Source organism: Chionomys nivalis, chromosome 3, assembly GCF_950005125.1.
Source record: "Chionomys nivalis chromosome 3, mChiNiv1.1, whole genome shotgun sequence".
In the NCBI taxonomy this organism is placed as follows: Eukaryota; Metazoa; Chordata; class Mammalia; order Rodentia; family Cricetidae; genus Chionomys; species Chionomys nivalis.
The window spans coordinates 74,989,212-75,010,304 of NC_080088.1; the positions used below are offsets into that span (position 1 = coordinate 74,989,212).

Sequence of the window (21,093 nt, forward strand, 5' to 3'; positions counted from 1 at the left end):
TCCTCTCCACCAAAGACAAAACAACAGAACCCACACAGATGCAGGAATCTGAATCCCTGAGTTTGGGAGGTGGAAGCAGAAGTTCAAGGCCAGCCTCAGCTTCTGAGGGAATTTGAGGCCAACATGGACTGAGACCCTGTCTCAAATAAAGAAAAACGACTAAAAGCCAACCAAGCAAACAAACAAAACAAAATACAAAGAGGTGGGAGTGCGGCAGGGTTCAGACCATCCAAGGTTGGGACCCAAGTCCGAGAGCAGACAGAACCCATGTATTTACTTCCCTTGCTTATAGTTTTTGTTTGTGTTTGGGGGGAAGACTTTTCACCCACTGTGTGATTTTCCTAGGGAGACACAAACAAACCCCTACTCATTGCAGACAGGCAATTAACTACAGACCAGAGAAACGACGCTCCCACATCTGGCTCGGCGAGTTTACCGGGTCACTCACAGAAACGCGGCGACTGGAACGCAGTGGCATCACGCAAAAGCCCGCCCCAGTACAGGTGATGACTCTGCAGCAGGCCGTCCCTCAGAGTCCCCCAGCAGTGGTTTGCAGCTTTCAAGCCCTGGGAAGGGAGGGGCTGTGAACCTTAGAGGTAATTTCTGCCATCACCGTACTCTGCTCCCCAGGATTCGGAGCTTTCTGAGTCTCTGCTTCCTCCCTCGCTCCAGGAGAGGGTGCTTCAGCTTGGAGGAAACATCGCCTCTGCTCTAATGTGAGTTTTGCAGTTTAACTTTTGTATTTAGATATTTAGGCCACTTTGGGTTCCGTTTGTTTTGCAGAAGATCAAAGGCCAGGACAGGGTTCTACAGCTGAGCTACACAGCTGAATTAATTTTTATATATGTTCTAGGGTAAGGGTCCATGTTCTCTTTTTCTTGGCACGCAATATCATCATTGAATTATTATTATTTCCTCACTAAATGTTCCAGGCAGCTTTGTCAAAATCAGCCAAAAAATTCCCTATCTTTAGGTGTTCAGTTCTGTGCCTTGAGTCTATGTTAATGCTCACACAAGAATTGCATAATCTTGTTACTGTCACTGTTTTGATAAGTTATCAGGTCAGGAGTGGACCTTCAACATGGTTGTTTGCATAACTGCTTTGGTTTCTCTCTCTCTCTCTCTCTCTCTCTCTCTCTCTCTCTCTCTCTCTCTCTCTCTGTGTGTGTGTGTGTGTGTGTGTGGTGCTGGGGTTGAACATGAAGGGCAAGTGCTGGACCACGGGTCAGTGTCTACAGCCCTTTTTATGTTGAAATAAGGCCTCATTAAGTTGCCCAGGCTGACCTCAAACTCACCCTGTAACCCACGAACTTCTCGGGTTTATGATTCCCCTGCCTTGAGTCTGGGAGTAAAGGCCCTGCCCAATTCCATATGAAACTTAGAATAACCTTACCCTTTTCTATCTTTCAAATGCAATGTAAATAAGGATTGCATTTAATATGAAGGGTTTTTTTTTTATTGTTGTTGTTTTTTTTTGTTTGTTTGGTTTTGTTTTTTGTTTTTTTGGTGTTTCATGACAGGGCTTCTCTGTGTAACAGCCCTGGCTGTCCTGGAACTCACTTTTTAGACCAGGCTGACCTCGAACTCACAGAGATCCACCTGCCTCTGTCTCCTGAGTGCTGGAATTAAAGGCCTGCGCCCCCACTGCCCAGCTAATCTGAAGATCTTGATGGTAAATCGTCTAGTTCTCAGATACAGGACATGCTTCCTTTTGTGCTTTAGCACCATTTATTTCTATGTGTTTACAAAGTTCTGGTTTGATACCAGTTTTGTGGAGTCTATGAGTATGATCGATTCTATTTCTCGACTCATGTGGGCTTAACCCAGAGAACTAGGGCCTCGGAAACTCAAAACCCATCCAAGTCACTCTGAGCCAGTGACTTCCAGGATCTTGAATGACTGGACCCCTTAGGAGCCTGGCATTTGTCCCTCCCTCCACCAGAGATGGAGTGGGTAGTGAAGACCACGAATTGGGGAGGTACTTGATTATCAGCCATAAGTGAGCTAAAACAAACAACTTTAAACAGGTTGCCATGTGGGGTTTGGCAATTTGGGAAAAACCAGGTTTGAATTCTTCATAGCAATAGGAGGCTAGCCAAGGGTAGACATAGCTCCGAAAGTATCCCAGCTTTCTTGGGTCTCCTGAACAGCTGTCTGTCACTGTGGACTTTCCTAGGCATCCTTTATCAGACTGAGAATGCTTCTTTTTTTTTTTTTTTTTTTTTTGGATTTTCAAGACAAGGTTTCTCTGTGGTTTTTGGAGCCTGTCCTGGAACTAGCTCTTGTAGACCAGGCTGGTCTCGAACTCACAGAGATCCGCCTGCCTCTGCCTCCCAAGTGCTGGGATTAAAGGCGTGCGCCACCACTGCCCAGCAAGAATGCTCTCTTCTCTTCCTAGTTGGTTGCATGTTTTATCATGAAGAGGAATTTTATTTTGTCAAATGTTTCTGTGTCAACTTTTTCCAAATTTGTATAGATAATTTTATAGTTCCTTTTCTTTAAAAAAAATTTATAATTTATTTATTTACCTGAGCTAGGATCTTACTGTGTAGCTTCAGCTGGCCTAAAACTGCCTATATAAACCAGGCTGGCCTTGAATTTATAGAAATCCACCTGCATTGTCTTTCTCCCAAATGCTGGGATTAAAGTCATGCACCACCACACCCAGCCTTGGGTTTTTTGGAATTTTTTTTTCTTTTTTGCTTATTTGTTTGTTTTTTCAGACAGGGTTTCTCTGTGTGTGGCCTTGGCTGTCCTGGAACTCACTCTGTAGACCAGGCTGCCCTCAAACTCGCAGAGATCCACCTGTCTTTGCCTCCCGAATGCTGGGATTAAAGGTTTGTGCCACCACTGTCCGGCTAACCCAGCCTTGTTTTTATTTTTGATTATACTCACCCGTAAACATCTCTCTCTCTCTTTCTCCCCCATCTCTCTTTCTCTCTGTGTGTATGTGAGTGTGTGTGTATGCGTGTGTGTGTTTAGGTTGCATATGCCCTCACAGACCAGAAAGGGCATCAGAGCCTCTGAAACTGGAATTACAAGCAGTGGTGTAACTGCAAGAGCAGCAAGTGCTCTTAGCTGCTGCGCCAGCCCTCTAGACCCCCCCTTTTCTTTATTTTAATAATGCAATGTGTTGATTGCTTAATTAAACTAAACTAACTCTTCATTCCTGGGACAAATCTTACTTGACTATAGGTTTGATTTTTTGTTCAGTTGTTGAGGGCTTTGTTTCTATGCATATGAGGGATATTGGCCTGTATTTTTCTTATGCTTTTGTCTTTGACATAGCTTTACATTGGATTCACAGAACAAAGTTGCAAATGTTCACTCTATATTGGAAATATTTGAGAAGTTACATGGTAAATCTTTAAGGATCTGGCAGAGTTTGCTATTCCATTTGTGGTCTTAAGGGGTTTGTGCTAGAAAATATTGGGGTTTGTTTTGTTTTCAAAACAAAGACTCTGTGTGTGTGTGTGTGTGTGTGTGTGTGTGTGTGTGTGTGTGTGTGTGGTTCTGGCTGTCCTGGAACTTGCTATGAAGATCAGGCTGGCCTTGAACTAAAAAAGATTTGCCTGCCTCTGTTTCCAGAGTGCTGTGACCAAAAGCACTTGTACCACAACGCCCAATTGTGAAAGGTTTTTATACCCCGATAAATCTCTCCACTGATGCAATAATCCAAATCAGACCAAATTAAACCAAATTAGAAAAAGCCCAGGTTTAATGGATGCCAGCGCTCCTGGGTGGCCTTCCAGTCCCCAGAGAGGAGATGGGAAGGAAGACCCAAAAACCACATGTTTGGTCTTTGTGGGGCAGTTTAAATACCTTGTGGGAGGGGTCTTGAATCTCTCTGGGGAGTGGTCACCATTTGGCGGGCCTTCTCGGAGGTGGTGTCTGGGCTGAGGCAACTCCCAGGGGAAGGGGCTTGAGGGGGGGAACTTTCCACTCAAACAAACTGTACTCGACATTGTGTTACCTTTTGTCTTCACAAGTATTTGTTTACTTGTGTGGGCACACACGCCACTAAGTTCATGTGGAAGTCCATACACTTTGCAAGAGTCAGCTCTCTCCTTCCACCATGTGGGTCCCAGGCTTGACAGCAAGCACCTTTGCTTTCTGAGAATCTTGATGTTTCATCAAAAATAATTACTATTTCTTTTATTTTGGTTCATGTGTACAGGATTGCACATGTGAGTGCAGGTTCTTCCAGAGACCAGAGACTCTAGAATCTCCGAAGCTGGAGTTCAGGTGGCACCTGACCATGGGTCCTGGGAGCTGAACCTGGTCCCCTGAAGAGTGGTGAGCACTCTCAGCTGCTGAGCCGTCTCTCCAGCCTTTCTAGAACTTATTCTACTATCACCTTAAAAATTATGAAATCTAGAAAGTGAGCTCATTATTACTTACTGAGGATCAGCCATCTTTCTTGAACACTTTCCCTCCTTTTCCTTAAGACCTTAATTCATTTCCATAGTTGTAACAAAAAGTTGATTCTGAGGATTTTTGTTAATATCTTCATTGATTTTATGAAGGCTGGAGTTTAGAGTTCTCCACTCTTTGCGGTGGAGCAGACAAGATTTTCCCAACTGAGCCAAGTAAGATTGCAAAAGGAAAGAGGGCCGAGGGAAGAAGGGGGATCTGCCCCTGACCCTGTGAAGCAGTGCAAAGTGGACACGGCCAATGCTCTGAGAAGAGGCCTGAGATTTGGGCACCAGACAGGCAAGTCATCTCAAGAGAGACCTCACCCTGCTCTGCCAGTGCCCCAGGCCCTGGACTGTCACACAGCACCCACCTGCTTAGCTTTGCCACAGCTACAGGCCGGAGACAGATGAAGCAGAGGCCTTAGCCCGTGCACAGCAGAAGGCTCCTGGCAGAGGGGATGTCCCCTCTAAGAGACCCTGTTCTTGAAGTCAGGGTCAATCCTTTACCACCTAGGAGAAGAACAAGAAGGCTCAGCTGGTGGCCCTGCTATTTGCTGTGAGTCACAAGAAAGGGGTCCCTATTACATCACCAAGGGGAAGGCAGGCTGGTAGCTGGTCCACAGGAAGACATGCAGCTTCACTGCCCACACACGGATTGACTCAGAAAATGAAAGCACTCTGACTAAGCAGGTGGAAGCCATCGGGACAATGCCAGAAATGATGAGATCAGCTGTCACTAGATCAGCAATGTCCTGGGGCTGGAATCTGTGGTTCTCTTTTCCAGGCTGGATGAGGCACAGGCCAAAGAACTATGCTGAGCTAAATGTGCACTGCTAAGTTTTCTGAATATAAATACAGTGGAAACTTGTCCTTAGTAGGATAGTATTCCAACTGGTGGTAGATTTATTTAGTTATTGTGATGCTTTGTCTTCATGGTCGGCTTGACTGTGTTTAGAGTCGCCTGGGGGACACATCTCATAGCTTGTCTGTGAGGGAGTTTCCAGAGAGGCTGAACTGAGGAGAGAGGACTCACCATGCTTTCAGGTGGTCCCATGCCATGGACTGCAGTTCAGATAGAGAGAAAATAGAAAATAGGCTGGAGAGATAGCTCATCAGGTAAGAGCACTGGCTGCTCTTGCAGAGGACCTGGATTTAATTCCCAGGACCCACATGGTGGCTCACAACTGTCTGTAACTCCAGTTCCAGGAGATATGATGTCTCTTCTGACCTCAGAAAACACTGCATGCACATGGTACATATACTTGCATTAAGGCTCACACACAAACTTTAATAAATAAACATTTTTAAAAGACAAAATAGAAGAAAGCCAAACGAGCATCAAAACCATACAAAATTTGTTCATACCTAATGCTTGTTGCTTCTTGCTACAAAAGGGGGGAGTTTGGAAATGTCTTTAGCCACAGTTACAGAAGCCCAAGCTCTGGTCTCAGATAGCTGACAAACTTTGGTGACAAACTTTGGTGTTTTTATTTCTTCTTCTTCTTTTTTTCTTCCTGGATTAAAGTTTGCTTCTGGTTTACTAGACTTTGGTGGTCCATCCCCATCTTTGCGCCACCCCGTGGACCCAACAGCTACCACAATAGCTATGGTTTTGCTGCATATTTGAAGCTGAATGGGAACAAGCCAACAATGAAGAGCAATAAGGCACAAAGGTACAAGGTGCAGTGGCAGTGCGCATCTTTAATCCCAGCACTTGTGAGGCAGAGGTGTGCAGATCTCTTACTTTGAGGCTAGCCTGGTCTAGAGCAAGTTCCGTTGGAGATCACCTTCAGTAAAAATACCACTTACCAGGGTAGGGAATTAGAAGAGTTAGTAAAGAATATGGAAACAGGGGCTGGAGAGATGGCTCAGAGGTTAAGAGCATGGACTGCTCTTCCGGAGGTCCTGAGTTCAATTCCTAGCAACCATATGGTGGCTCACAACTATCTGTAATGAGATGTGGTGCCCTCTTCTGGCTTGCAGGCATACATGGAGGTTGAGCACAGTGTACATAATAAATATATAAATCTTTAAAAAAAATACGGAGACACAAAAATAATAAAACAGAAACAGAATAACACTGGGAGGGAGTTCCAGTGAAAATTGAAATCGCCTGCATTTAATTTTCCATACACTTTTATACCTCAATACCAGAAGGGGAAGAAGGCAAGAGACTTAACATGATACAAAGGATAATCAGAACAGTTACTTGCTTCAATAATTTGAGATATCAAGTCATTAGCATTCTGTTGTTTAGGGGGTGAATCCACCCTAGAACAAGTATCCTGAAGATAGCCACTCCGAGGTCAGACCTCCTATTTCAAAAGAAGGAGCAAAAGAATGGTGGGGAGGATCTACCTATAGGGGCCATCTTACATCAAAAGGACCAAGTAACCACACCCTAGGTCAGGGTGTGTAGCCACACTTGTTGTCAACAACTCTGAATAAGCTAAAACTCTCTGACCTTCAGACAAGCTGGAAATGGGCTCACATTTTTGGGCTTCCGCAAAGTTCCAGGAAAGCCAGGGCTACACAGTGAAACCCTGTCGCGAAAATGCAAAACGGGGGAGGGGAGGTACAAATGTCAGCACATCCTCTCTGACCCACAGCTTGACAGTCAGTATACTGACACAACCCCCCCCCCACACACACACACACAAAACCTTTACCCTCCTATAGCTGGCCCAATATCCTACCTGTTTGGGTAGAAGCCTCACCCCAGCCCTTGGCATCCATATATCCAAGAGTCTGGAATGTTCGGGTGAAGTTCCACCCCAAGCCCCCTTCCCTGGGTGTTGTCTCAGTCCAGACTCCATCCCCAAGAAAGCCCGCCAAATGATGACCCCTCCCCAGAGATACTTAAGACCACTCCCACAGGGTATTTAAACTGTGCCCCAGAGAACAAACAGTCTTCCTTCCGTGGCTCCTCTTTGGGGGGCTGGAAAGTCATCTGGGAGCATTGGTATTCTTTAAATCTAAGCTTTTTCTAACTTGATTTGATTTGGTCTGATTCGCATTATTGCGTCTGTGGAGAGGCTTACCAGGGTACAGAAATGTTTCATGGTACCTAGCACTTCCTCCCCGACTTAGGGCTGCACAGGCAGTGGAGGGGGCTCGGCGCACACATCTCTTACCTGAGATCCTTCATGGGACCTGAGGCCCACCTGGCTAAGCCCTAACCTAAGGTTGTGGCAAGACTGCCAGGGAGTCAGGCCACGTGTTAGAGCAGAGGCCTGTGGATAAGCTGGTGCCTGCCGCTACTTGGGTTGGTCAACCCAGGCAGCCAGGCATACAGTTGCCATCAAGACAGCAGTCCAGCTTGCCTCAGCTGTGGAAAGAGGATATTGCAGTCCACCAAGTACAGAGGGCCCCAAGTGCTGGAGCTGGCTGGCCTGTGGTCCACTTGGGAAACCACTCCCTGTCTTCAAGTCCCACTTTCCCCTGCCAAATGCTAAGTGTGCCATGGAGAAATGAGATTTCTAATTTCCCAGAGTGGCATGGGGCCAGGCACGGCATATCCCTGGAGGTCTTTATTCCCATTGTTAAGATGAGGAGGGCGCACAGCAAACGCGTTAAACTCTGCAGATTATTAAATTGAAGGAAACGGATGGCCACTTGAGTGACTCGTTGCATGCACTTGCTTTGGGTGCTGCAGTGGAGTGCCAGGAGGGCTGGGGTAAAAGTGCAGTGGATAACAGTTCTTAAAGAGGCTTGGGGTCAGCATGGAGGTAAGGAGTAGATCTGTGTAGAGGAGGAGCTGTGACTCACGCTTCCTCAAGAGATTCCTCAGGTTGATATGTACTGTGTGCTGTGTGTGTGGTGTATGTGATGTGTATGTCATATGTGTAATTCTTGAAATGTATGTGTGTGTGTGTAATAATGTGATGTATATGTAATGTGTGATATGTGTGTAATGTGTGATATGTGTGTATAATGTGTGTGATTGTATGTAGTGTATGTGTGAGATGTGTGTAATATTGTGATGTGTATGTAATAAGTGTGTAGGTGTAATATGTGTGGTGCGTAGTATGTGTGTGTAATGTATGAGATGTGTGCATAATATTGTGAATTATATACAATGTGTATGAAACGTGTAACATGTATGATGTGTGTGATATGCATACAATGTGTGTTTTTGTGTAATATGTGTGATATGTATGTAGTACTTGTGTAATTTGTGTTATGTACATGTAATGTGTGTGTGTGTATATGAGATTGTAGTAGGAGGCTGCTTGTTTGTTCCCAGCTGCTCAGCCCCAAAATAACCACAGAGAAACTATATTAATTCAATCACTTCTTGGCCTATTAGCTCTAGCTTCTTATCTGCTAGCTCTTACATCTTAATTTAAACCATTTCTAGTAATCTGTGTATTGTCACGTGGCTGTGGCTGGCAAGGTTTGATCCATCGTCTGTCGCTGACAGGGCTACGTGGCTTTGCCTTGACTCTGCCTTCTTTCTCCCAGCATTCAGTTTAGTTTTCCCCGCCTAACTCTACTCTACTCTATCACAGGCCAAGACAGATTCTTTATTCATTAACCAATAAGAGCAACTCATACACAGAAGGACCTCCCACACCATGAGATGTGTGAGTGAATGTGGGCGTCAGCATGCCAAGGCGCATGTGGAGACTTTTAGAGTCTGTTTTCTTCCTCCCGGGTGGGTTCTGGGGCTTGAACTTGGGTTACAAACTTGCCACACGTGTGGTTTTATCCACCAAACCATCTTACTGAGACTAATTTGATCTTGAAGAATGAGATGGAGTGGGGTGCTCCTTGCAAAGGGAGGGGTGTCTGAAAAGTCTGCACAGGGCTTGTGTGTGCTGGAACAGCCTGGGAACAGCTGCTGGAATAGTTTGGGAGCTGTAAGAAGGCAAGAAGTGGGAAGCAGTGTCAAAGGCCATGGGTGTTCCCTCACCTGCAGACATGGGAAACGCGTGAGCAGAGGGTATGCAGGCGCAGACTTACAGGAGATGTGTGCTTCAATGAAGTCACTAGGTCAGGAACCAGACAGGAACTGGAATCGTGCGCATCAAATGTTAGAGGAAGGAGGCCTAAGTCAGACTTCCAGAAATACAAAGGGCTTGAACAAACCTGGAGTGTGGAGGGGAGAGAGAAGGAAGCAGAGTTCCAGAGAAATTTGAGATCGTCATTACCAGGCGTGGTGGCTCCAGGTTAAAGTGGAGTCTGGGGTGAAACACCTGCTGTGATCATTAAGACAGTTAAGTTCCTATCTGGAGCAGACCTGGCACCAAGCGCATGCATCAGAGACAGGAAAACAAAGGGTCTAGAGTTTGCTCGTGTCTGAGTGCGACAGGCAGGCACATATACAGATAATTTTATCTTTAGTGCATAGAATACCTTCTACTTAATTTCAGGTATCTTCTATCTTTGCTTAAGACAGAGTAGAGGTGAGGGGAGAGAGGGTTTCCTGAAGAAGGAAGCCCTGGACTTCAAGGCAATGGGAGCGCCAGGTGCAGAAAGTGTATGAACTGATGGCCAAAGAAGTTGTGAATGGCTCCAAGGACAAGAAATACCTGTCTCTCTCTGTCTCTGTCTCCTGAATCCCCTCCCCCCTTTCTTTCAACAGGCTCCCACTGTGTAGCTCTGAGGTTGGTCCGGAACTTGCTATGATGACCAGACCAAACTGAATTCAGAGATCCTCCTGCCTCTGCTTCCTGAGTGCTGGAATTAAAGGTGTGCACCACCACATGTGGTGCTCCCCATCCCAGAAAAGGTTATCTTATTCTTTGACTATGGATGCTTTGTCTGCATGTATGTCCACGCACCATGTACATGCAATGCCCGCGGAAGCCAGAAGAGGGTGTCAGATTTCCTGGCACTGGAGTTACAGTTATGCCCTGCCTTGTGGATGCTGGGAATTAAACCTGGGTCCTCTGCTAAGCCATCTCTTCAGCACTCACAGCTTAATGTTGTTGTTGTTGTTTTTCAAGACAAAGTTTATCTGTGTAACAGACCTGGCTGTCCTAGAAGTTGCTTTGTAGACCAGGCTGGCCTCAAACTCACAGAAAACCTTCTGCCTTTGCCTCCTGAGTGTTGGAACTAAAGGTGTACGCCACCACTGCCCAGCTGTATCTTCTTGATTAGCCCACATAACTTTCCATGTGTTCAGTGCGATCACTTGTTTCCATCAACAGTCATAGGGAATTGGAGGCATGGTGGTCTAGGGTAAACGGAAGTGTGGAAAGCTGGAGCAAGGTGGACCACGGACAGGTAGAACACGCAGTGGTGAAAGAGTCTGGTCGGAAAAGCTGCTCACCTCACGGCAGCCAGGAAACAGAAGAGTATGGAGGTTTGAATAACAAAGGCCCCCTTAGGCTCATGTTTGAATGTTTGATTCCATGTGGTAAAACTATTTGGGAAGAATTAGGAGGTGTGGCCTTGTTAAAGGATGTGTGTTATTTGGGGGAGTGGCTTTGAGGTTTCAAAAGACTCGTGCCATTCCCAGGGTCTACCTCATGGTTGTGTCTCAAGATGAGCACCCTCAGTTACTGCCACAGTGCCCTGCCCACTGCCATGAACTCCACCAAGGTGGTCATGGACTCCAACCCCTCTAACCATGAGTTTCAAGTTAAACACTTTCTTTTATAAGGTGCTTTGGTCGGTGTGTTTTGTCACCACAATGGAAACATCATTAAGAAAGACAGGGAACAGTCAAAGGCAAAGAACTCTTAAAGGGAAGTCCCCACCAGCCTTCCTCCAGCTCTCCCCTGGCTCCTATATAGGAGGCCATGAATATGAACCCTCATGATCCATTCACCTCTCAATGGCTGGGTCACCATGTGAGTCTCTGAAGACCCTTCACATCCAACCACAGCAGCGGGGCAGGGGTAAGAATGTTAGAGTAGGTAAGGTAAGTAACTGGTTTCAGATCATTCAGTTAGAGAGAGAGGCAGAACCAGGTTTTGAACTTGGTCCATAATTCCTAGAAGCCCTTGACTGCCAGACATTTCTTCCCCTATTTTATTTGTCTGAGATCTCACTGGACCAGCTATAATTCAACAGCCTAAATTCAAGTCTTGATGTTAGAGTAAAATAATTCACACAAGAAAAAAGCAGGCTACCACAATAACTAAGCCAATTAAAAGTACAAGAGTCAGCCAGGCAGGGCTGGAGAGATGACTCAGAAGTTAAGAGTATTGGCTCCTCTTCCAGAGGTCCTTAGCTCAATTCCCAGCAACTGCACCGTGGCTCACAACCATCTCTAACAGCATCTGATGCCATCTTCTAGCTTGCAGGGCTACATGCAGACAGAGTACTCATATACATAAAAAAAGAGTCAGCCAGGTAGAATGGTACACGTCTTTAATCCCAGTACTCGGGAGGCAGAGGCAGGCAGATCTCTGTGAGTTTGAGGCCAGCCTGGTCTACAGAGAGAGTTTTAAGACAGCCACGGCTATGAACAGAAATGCTGTCTCAAAAAAAGAAAAAGAAAGAAAAGAAAGGGAGAGAGAGAGAGATAGGAAGGAAGGAAGGAAGGAAGGAAGGAAGGAAGGAAGGAAGGAAGGAAGGAAGGAAGGAAAGAAGGAAGGAAGGAAGGAAGAGTATAAGAGTCAATTTTTGGTCAGCAACTAAGAGTGACCTAATGCCTCAGAAAATCTCTTAGTGTCGAAGCTCAAGAGTACAGCATTTTAAAAGGCAAAACCCACAAAAGCCAGAATTACATTAATTTAAGGTGAGGGTCAAACTAACCTTGTGACATTTGTGTCTGACAGAACATAGTAGTTATTTCAGATAAATATGACAACTTTGGTTTACACCTTTTTCAGTTATTTCACTTTATGTCTAGGTTGCACCAACATTAATTTTTTTTTTTTTTTTTTTTTTTTTTTTTGGTTTTTCGAGACAGGGTTTCTCTGTAGCTTTGGTGCCTGTCCCGGAACTAGCTCCTGTAGACCAGGCTGGCCTCGAACTCCCAGAGATCCGCCTGCCTCTGCCTCCCGAGTGCTGGGATTAAAGGCGTGCACCACCACCGCCCGGCCAACATTAATTATTTTGATTAATATATCTGGGCCATGGTCAGGGTCATGGAAATCACAAATGGGTTGTCAGAACAGACATGGCTGTTGTGTGGGTAGCCAGCTGAGAAACATCTTATCAGACACAAAATGGAGTCTGGACAAGATGGTGTTACCCTAGTCACTTCAAGAGTAACACTAAAAGATGGTTAAGGGAAATTTTCTGGCTAAGAGAATAGAATCCCTGGCCTTAGGGGAGGCAGGTCAAGTTAGGTGAGTCACGTGCCGGGCTAAAGGAGCATTGCTAGGAAGACAGGCTCTCCTCGGCCATGCTAGGGAGAGGGGTGGATAACCAGTCCTCTAGTGAAACATTCAGTGAAACATTGTAACTTCCCTTCCAGCCTCCTCAACCAGCACGGTAGACTACCAGGCTGCAGCCGCACTACTTCGTAGATCGACCAACTTTTCCAGATCATCCGGTTCACTGTATCTCCTCCTTCTCTTCCTTCCTTCTGTGTTCTAGCATGTTTTCCCTAACACTTTGAACTAATTTTCTCCAAAGTAACTCTGCCAACACACCTGTGCAGCTGCCTGCTGCTGTGTGATAGGCTTCATGCCTTCTCTCCTCCATTCTCCTCTGGAGGCTGTTGAGATGTACAGCTTGTCTGACTTGGGCCTTTTCCTTTCAACTCTAAGAAAATTGTGCTTGAGTTTTTGTTTCCCTGAGTGGGACCCCTAAATTCCCCCAGTATCCCCTGGCACTGAGAAGAAACTCCTCCAAATTGCAGTAACGTGCCTCTATACACCTTCTTTCACTTCTTGCTAGTGTTGTGCAAACAAGAGTTTGTTTTCTCCTCCATTTAACTGAAGCAGGGGTGTGCGAGAGGGGACTGTGCTACTTTGAGCTGAGGGAGTGGTTAGCATGGCCTCTGCCCTCAGGAGGATCCCACGCCTGGCTCATGGCGGTGACAATACAACATGGATAGCAGAGGAAGGTGCAGAGGATGGCAGCTGGAGAAGGACAGCCCAGCGTGTGCGTGGATTAATACTTCTCGACACCCAGTGCTAGCCAAAGACCAAGAAGTGATGGGTTTTCTACGTTAATATTTCTTTTTATAAAGAATGAGACTCAGTAGCATTGGGACTTCAGATTTCTCAGTGTTTGTTGCCCCTCCTTCCCCCAGCCTTATATCGTACACGGCTGTCACTCTGACTCTTAGGACTCTTGAGTCCCATATGGCCTAGCTACAACACAGGTGGCCAATTTGGAGGAGAGTGTGATACCCCTTGCAGGAGGAAGACAAGTATGTGGGGCTCAGCGGTAGCTGGTTTAGTGTGGACGGAGAAGCCTGTGTCCCATAGGGACAGGCTTTGGTCCTCTCTGTAGTGTATTTTCTAAGATTCCTTATAGGTCCATCTGGCTTTTGTTTGGTTTTGGTTTTACCAAGATAAAGGCTTACAGTGTAGCCCAGGCTGGCCTGAGAGTGATGTGTAGCCTAGGCTGGCTTCAGACTTGCAGCGCTCATGTAGCCTCTGCCCACAAGTGCTGGAATTACAGTGCACACTGCCATGCTTGGCTTGATCAGGTCGTCTGGCCAAATGAGAGCATTAGTGATGGTTGTATGACTGGATTGACAAATGAGCAAACCACGGGCTGTCACAGATGCCTGACTTCATTGTTCTGTTTGTTTCCTGAGGGTACCGGGACTCAGAAGTCTGGGTGTCGCACTTCTAGTCGGGTATTCCGTGCTAGCCTCTGCCCTCGCCCATGGGTCTGTGTGGAGAACCTTTCAGATGATTTAAAACGTTCGTGTATTTGTTTAGTGCGCTTTGTGTGCACACCACGTGCTTGTGTGGAGCCCAGGGGACTACTTACGGGAATTGGTTCTCTCCTGCCATCTCCGGTTCCAGGGATGAACTCGCGCCCCCAGGCCTAGTGGCAAGTACCCTTACCCATTAAACCACCCCAGCAGCCCTCAGACACTTTTATATTGGCTAGTAAGAAGTTCTGGCTACAATGCTTGCCTAGCAGGCTCAGTCCTATATAAACCCGGTGCAGGGGCACACATCTGCAATCTCAGCACTTAGAAGGTGAAGGCAGAGGATCAGAAGTTCCAGGTCGTTCTCAACCACATAGTGACCTAAGGTCAGTCTTGGCTGCATGGGACTTGGTCTCAAAAAAGAAAGACCTTCTCCCTTAAATCTATTTTTCCTTGCTGGGCAGTGGTAGTGCACGCCTTTAATCCCAGCACTCAGAAGGCATAGACAGGCGGATCTCTGTGAGTTCGACGCCAGCCTGGTCTACAGAGTGAGTTCCAGGACAGGCTCCAAAACTACAGAGAAACCCTGTTTTTAAAAAATCTGTCCCCTCCTCCCCATGACAATGAACTTTGGCCTGTGGTAGCTTTGCCTAAGGTGATGATCATGTATGGCAGGCCCTCCACAACAGTGGCTGCCAACAGAAACAGCTGTGAAATGACTTGTGGCACCAATCAGGATAAACACCTTTGTCCCTTTCCACTTTGTGATCGGCAAGTGTAGCCGTTGTTGCCGTAAGTGAGCTTTGCTCTCCTTCCTACGCCTATTAGTGTGAGGTGGACAATGACATCCTTCGCCTTCCCTCGCGTCTTCGTCACGGGTTTGCGCCACGCCAGCCTTCACGCTTAGCACTCCTAAGACAGGGCTTTCCTGTTTTTGTCATTCTCCAGTGATGGCGTAGGCACTTTGTGTAGTGGAGGAAAATATCCAAGAAGGAAGCTCCCAAGGAGGCTACCAGGTGCACAGTTCAGCCAAGTAGGTGACTCAGTGGGACGCATCTCTTTGTGTTTGTTTGGCCTGGAAGGGTGGACTGGGCTCAAGGCCAAATCACTTTAGCACCTGAACCTGAGGCCATTCCTTCACCGTGGCTTGCAGCATCCAGGATGGCCAGACAGACAGATGAAGTGTGGGCAAGGGAAGGCTCCGCAATGGCCTTGGCACTGAGTTCCTGATGTGAACGGTTCGGGGCCTGGCGACCTCCAATACACATACAGTTTCTCCTAAAACAGCATCCGTCTCCTTAAATACTGAGGACCTGGGAGGGATAGAAGGAAAAGGAAGAAAGGGTGATGTGCTGTGTAATTTTTACTTTGCATGCTGGGAAAAAACACCCCAGAGAACAACTTATATAGCAACGGACCATGGGTTGGTCCATCATGGTGGCAGAAGCCACGGTCCAGCAGCCTGAGGCGGCAGGACCTGTCGCAGCCTCAGCCAGCAGCACAGCCAGGTGACCGCTACTCAGCTCACTTCTTTTCCTGTTAGTTCAGGACCCCACCCAGTCGAATGGCGCTGTCCCCAGTAAAGGGGGTCTTCCTACCTCCTTCATCACAAGCCAGAGGCTAATTTAGCTGACGCACCTGATGATTCTAGAGCTCGTCAAGGTGACAGTCCATATTAACCACACAGCTGGTCAAATCGATGAAATGACAGAATCGTGCAGTCGCTGAGGCCAATGGATGAGTACTGGGGGCTCATTACTGTTTCTGCATGTCTGTGCTTTAGACTAGTTCCAACATCAAGCATGTATTCTGTTTTCCTGCCAGCGCTGAGTCTCAGTAGCTGTGTCAGGCATCGGAAAACACCGGATCTGAAGGCAAGATGGTGGCACGCACCTGTAATTCCAGCATTCAGGAGATGGAAGCAGGAGCTGGAAGCCAACTTTGACCTCACAATGAGTTTGAGATCTGATTGAGCTACATTCAACCCGGTCTTTTTTTTTTTTTTTTAATTTTTTATTTTTGAGACAGGGTTTCTCCGCAGCTTTTGGTTCCTGTCCTGGAACTAGCTCTTCTAGACCAGGCTGGCCTCGAACTCACAAAGATCTGCCTGCCTCTGCCTCCCAAGTGCTGGGATTAAAGGCGTGCGCCACCACCGCCTGGTTCAACCCGGTCTTTAAAAAAATGAACAATAATTTAAGTTAAAATTACATAACTAGGCTCAATGGCATATACCATAGATCTCTGTGAGTTCAAGGTCAGCCTGATCTACAGTGAAAGTTCCAGGACAGCCAGGGCTACACTGAGAAACACTGTCTTGGAAAACAAACAAACACCCCCAAAACCAAAACAAAACAAAATGATATGAGGTGGGGCTGGAGACGGGGCCTGCCACCCAGCTCCCAAATAATCCACACGGAGGTTTATGAATGCCCGGCCTTAGTGGCTTGCTTCTTTCTTTCTTTTTCTTTCTTTTTATTGGGGGGAGATGGTGGGGATTTCAAAACATGGTTTCTCTGTGAAACTGTCCTGGATGTCCTAGAACTCACTTTGTTGACCAGGCTGCCCTCAAACTCACAGAGACCTGCCTGCCTCTGCCTCCTGAGTGCTGGGATTTAAGGTATGTGCCAACACTGCCCAGCTTGCTTGGCTTATATCAAGCCAGTTTTTTTAAATTAACTCAACTCTGGGCTTTTTCCTTTTCTTACTTCTGTATATCTTGCTTTTACTCTGGCTGACTGGGTGACTGGCCTCTGGCATCCTCTTATCCTTGTTCTCTCTTGCTCCTCCTCCTCTTTTTTTTTGTCCAGATTTCTCCTGCTTATCCTCTCTGCCTGACAGCCCGCTTATCCTTTCTCCTGCCCTGCTATTGGCCGTTCAGCTCTTTATTAGACCATCAGGTGTTTTAGACAGGCAAAGAATCACAGTTCCACAGAGTTAAACAAATGCAGCATAAACAAAAACAACACATCTTCACATGGTTAAACAGATGTTCCAGAGCATAAACAATTGTAACGTACCTTAAAATAATATTCTACAGCAGGGAGCAGGGCTCAGCACCTGGTCCCAGTTCTTTTTCCTAGCACCACGTAGTGGCCCACAGCTGTCTCTACCTCCAGTTCCAGAGGACCCGGTGCCTTTTTCTGGCCTCCTCAGGCACCAAGCACATGTGTAGTACACACATAGAGACAAAACCATTCCTACATATAAAGAAAAAGGTCTTTAAAAAGCTTCATAAAGAGAAAAGGCCTCTTCTGGCCCAAGTTCGAGCCTTGTGTCCACAGACTCGGCCGGCAGCTTTGAAAACTGTGATTAGGGCAGACCCTGGCAAGGCACAGTCGACCGCCTTCTGTAACTGGGAGGTGAAGGAGAGAGAGGAAGGGACTGGATTCTCTTGTTCCCTCTCAAGGTCATACCACCAATGACCTCAGACACCCTGGATCATGCCCCCTAAAGCCTCCACCTTCTCCCAACATCGCTGCCCTAGAAAGCAAGCTTTTACCCCATGGACCTTGGGGACACTTAAAATACAAATGATGGAAATAATTTACACACACCAAACATGAACTCCTACACTTCTAGAGGCCAAGAAGTTCAGATGGAGGCACCAACATTTGGTGTCTGGTGTGGATGTTTTGGCTACTGCTTCCCTGCCATATGGGGAATGTATCCTCAAGTGGCAGAAGGAAGAGACTGAGCGATTCTGGAGAGACAGAGAACCAGGTTCCCAACTCAGGAGTGGACCTGAGCATTTTAAGCCATCACCAAATGCCCAGAAGACCTCTGGAGAGTGGCTGGCATTGAGTCCACTCTGAAAGGCTTGAAGAAGCTGGAGTCTATGTCAGCTAATGGCAGCAGTGACAGGCACACTTACTTGGGGCAGGGGGCAGCTAGTGACACATGCTGTCTTCCACCAACTTCCCTTAGTACCCAGGGTGTCAGCCTGCTGGAAGGTGCCACCAACAACCAGGGTGTATTTCTTCCCCTAGTCACTGTCAAACACGCCAGTCTTCCTGGAAATGCCCCAACAGATATACATATTGAGTCTCATCTGCCTGAGCCAGGTCTTAGTCCAGTTAACTTTAAGAGGAGGGCCAAACACCACAGAACATAAAGACAGTAGGGAAAAGGAACACAGAAAGGGGAATGGAACTAAGTCCTGTTCAAGTTCAAGGAGATCAACAGATTAAAAATGAAACAAAGGTTGTGGTGATTAAGGGAAGATTCCGCCCAGCTAAGTTTCCAACTTGTGAAAGGGAACTGAAGAGAAGCTTAGAGCTGGGTAGAGTGGCACACACTTTTAATCCCAGCACTCGGAAGGCAGAGGCTGGCAGATCTCTCATTTTGAGGCTGGTCTGTTCTACAGAGTAAGTTCAGGACAGCAAAGCATACATAATGAAAGTAACCATTAGAAAAAAATTGGTGAAAATGTAATTAACAAAGGAGTAGTGTGTTTCAGTTCCAGGTATTAAGTTTTTTCAGCCCGATAAGCTTCTCTTGTCTCCTCTCCAGCCTCCCCACCCCCAAGTCTGACCCTCTTCTGAAGAGGTAACTATTGCCTCTCTTCCTCTTCCCCTTTTCCCCTTCTTTCTTCTCCCTCCCCTCTCTTTGCTTTCTTTGTCCCCCCCCCCCGTTCTCTCTCTCCAGTTCTCTCCCCTTCCATAACCCTTTACTCTTATGCCATTCCTAATACCCACTAAATAACTCTATACCCAAGCTCTCTCTGCATGGAGTATCTGTCTGTCTCTCATGGGGCCTCAGGCCACCCTCCAGGGGACCAGCTGAGGCTTCGAGTGATCCACCACCACCCCTCATGGTACCGGCGTGACTCAGATAATACCTTGGAGACCCCAAGATGTTAGAGACACCAGAGCCATGGGATATCTACCAAGGAGAGCTACTAACAGGGAGTGGAAACAGCCCAAGAGAGAAGCTGAAAAGAGGTGGAGATCTGAAGAGCATTTTGACATCAGACACCGAGATGCCAAGTTTGGAGTTTGCCCAGCTGGTTTTTGATCTCCGTGTATTCATTATTTGAGAGCTAACGATATAAAGAAAGACCATTGTATTTGGCATCCAACATGGAGGTACCTAAATCCAAGTATAGGGCCTGAGAGGACTGAGAGAAGTCCAGACAGGGAGCCAGCCTAGGCTTCCTAGCAAGCACAGTCTCTCAGGCAGGCCCGATGCTTGTGAATCACTAGGGTTCTTTAGAAGACCCTGCTGTGCAGCTGGGCACTGTGAACAGCCGGAAAGCTACTGGGCAAGAGACTAGGTAGAAATGCCTGCCCAGCACAGGACCAGCAGCTGTCCAGAGCTGGGGTGGGTCAGTGAAGCCACCGTGAGGCTCAGCTCCCAAGGAGTAATTGCTGCATGAGACCCCCTTTCTGTCAGGTTGGTTGTGGCACATGGCCTGGTCCTATAAGTCTTGTGTCATGTAGTCAAAGAATGGCTGCAGACATGCAGAAAGCCGGGTCCAGACAGAGAAAACCTCTGAACAGGTACTCTATACCTGAAAATGTGCCTAAGTGCTGAAGAAAGAAAAGAAAATAGGCATAGACAGTCATTAGGAAAAAAATATTAAATACTTTGAAAATAATAAAGTCTTTAAAGAGTAAAGTAATATGAAAAATAAGGCATGTAAGGATGATAAATATTATAATACAAGGTGTAAGGGCCCTATATTGTGCTTTATTAACTTTAAATTTTTGAAATACCAATGAGCAAAAAACAACAGCTGTTGAGAGACATTGGAGAGTGTGTGTGTGTGTGTGTGTGTGTGTGTGTGTGTGTGTGTGTGTTGGCGGGGGGATTGCCGAATTAAATCAGTCTATTCAGTTTAAGTATGCCTTAACTGCAGAATGGAAGTCAGGAAAGGTGTTGCACTGGGGAAGAGGTTATGTCTTTGTTTCCACAGGAAATGAAAAGCTATGGATTAATTCAAAATTAATAAAGATCAGATTTGACTTGGGGAGACCTCCTGAAAATCTTGGCTACAGACATGAAGAAAGAAAACAAGGAAAACTGCAAGACAGGTGAGGTATCTGCTGATCCCTCTACACGGGAATGCTCTGAGATTGGAGGAGGCTTGATAAATCTTATTGGCTACATACAGAGTCCTCATGACTTGCTATTACATGTCAACCTTTCTTGTGACATAGATGGAAATTTATATTACAGTTTGGTTATGCAGTCCAAATGAACTTATAAAGTTGACAGATGCCTTTTTGGATGTTTTCAGAACAAAAGGACTAGACATCAATGAAGACAAGTCAAGTAGCCCAGATGATCCAGCCTCACAGAATAGCTCTGTTGTCATTTTCCCAAAAAATCTGCATTCAGCGTGAGACCTTATTCTCAAAGGGACGAGAATTTCCTAGCAGAATGTTTTAGAATTAGAAACACAGACTAGCCTCACATTCCCAGAAAGACAGCACTTTCCTTCCCCCCCCAATCTGGGAGATTCCAAGCACAAGGACACTCAGCTTAGCCCAGCCAGCCACCTGGTGATAAAGAAAACAAAGAGAAAGCTGACTTAGCAGAATGGGAGAAAGCAAAAGACCTTGCACCCTGCCAAAGCAGCTTCAAAAAGCCTTTTTTAAGTCCCACCTTTAAAAATACTAACCCTGAAAAGGAGTTTTTAACTTTTCTCTCTTCCTTGTTGTTTCAGGTAGTGAAGAGAAAGTTCCTGGCTAGCCTGTAATTGCCTGTACTCACCCGTACTTGCAATAAAAGAGTTAACCTTGCAATTTGCAATCCGGTCTGCTCTGGTTTCTGGTGGTCTCCCTCTGGGGGGGTTGGGCACAACATTTAGGACATCTTCAGAGCTGAGAGGGTCCAGCCTCACAGACCACTCCAGCCAGCTAGGACTTCAGACTTTCCCATCACACAGAGACTGACTGGACAACAAATGACACAGCTAGCTGTCCCAGGACCATCATCCCA

General features: G+C 46.5%; 1 long non-coding RNA gene across 1 annotated transcript; it reads left to right on the top strand.

Annotated features, from left to right (window-relative positions):
* Positions 1 to 368: 368 nt before the first annotated feature.
* On the top strand, positions 369 to 20,750 carry LOC130872052 (uncharacterized). Its single transcript, XR_009056882.1, has 3 exons — positions 369 to 716; positions 20,066 to 20,183; positions 20,390 to 20,750. It is a non-coding gene; the product is annotated as an uncharacterized LOC130872052 (long non-coding RNA).
* The last annotated feature ends 343 nt before the right edge of the window (positions 20,751 to 21,093 follow it).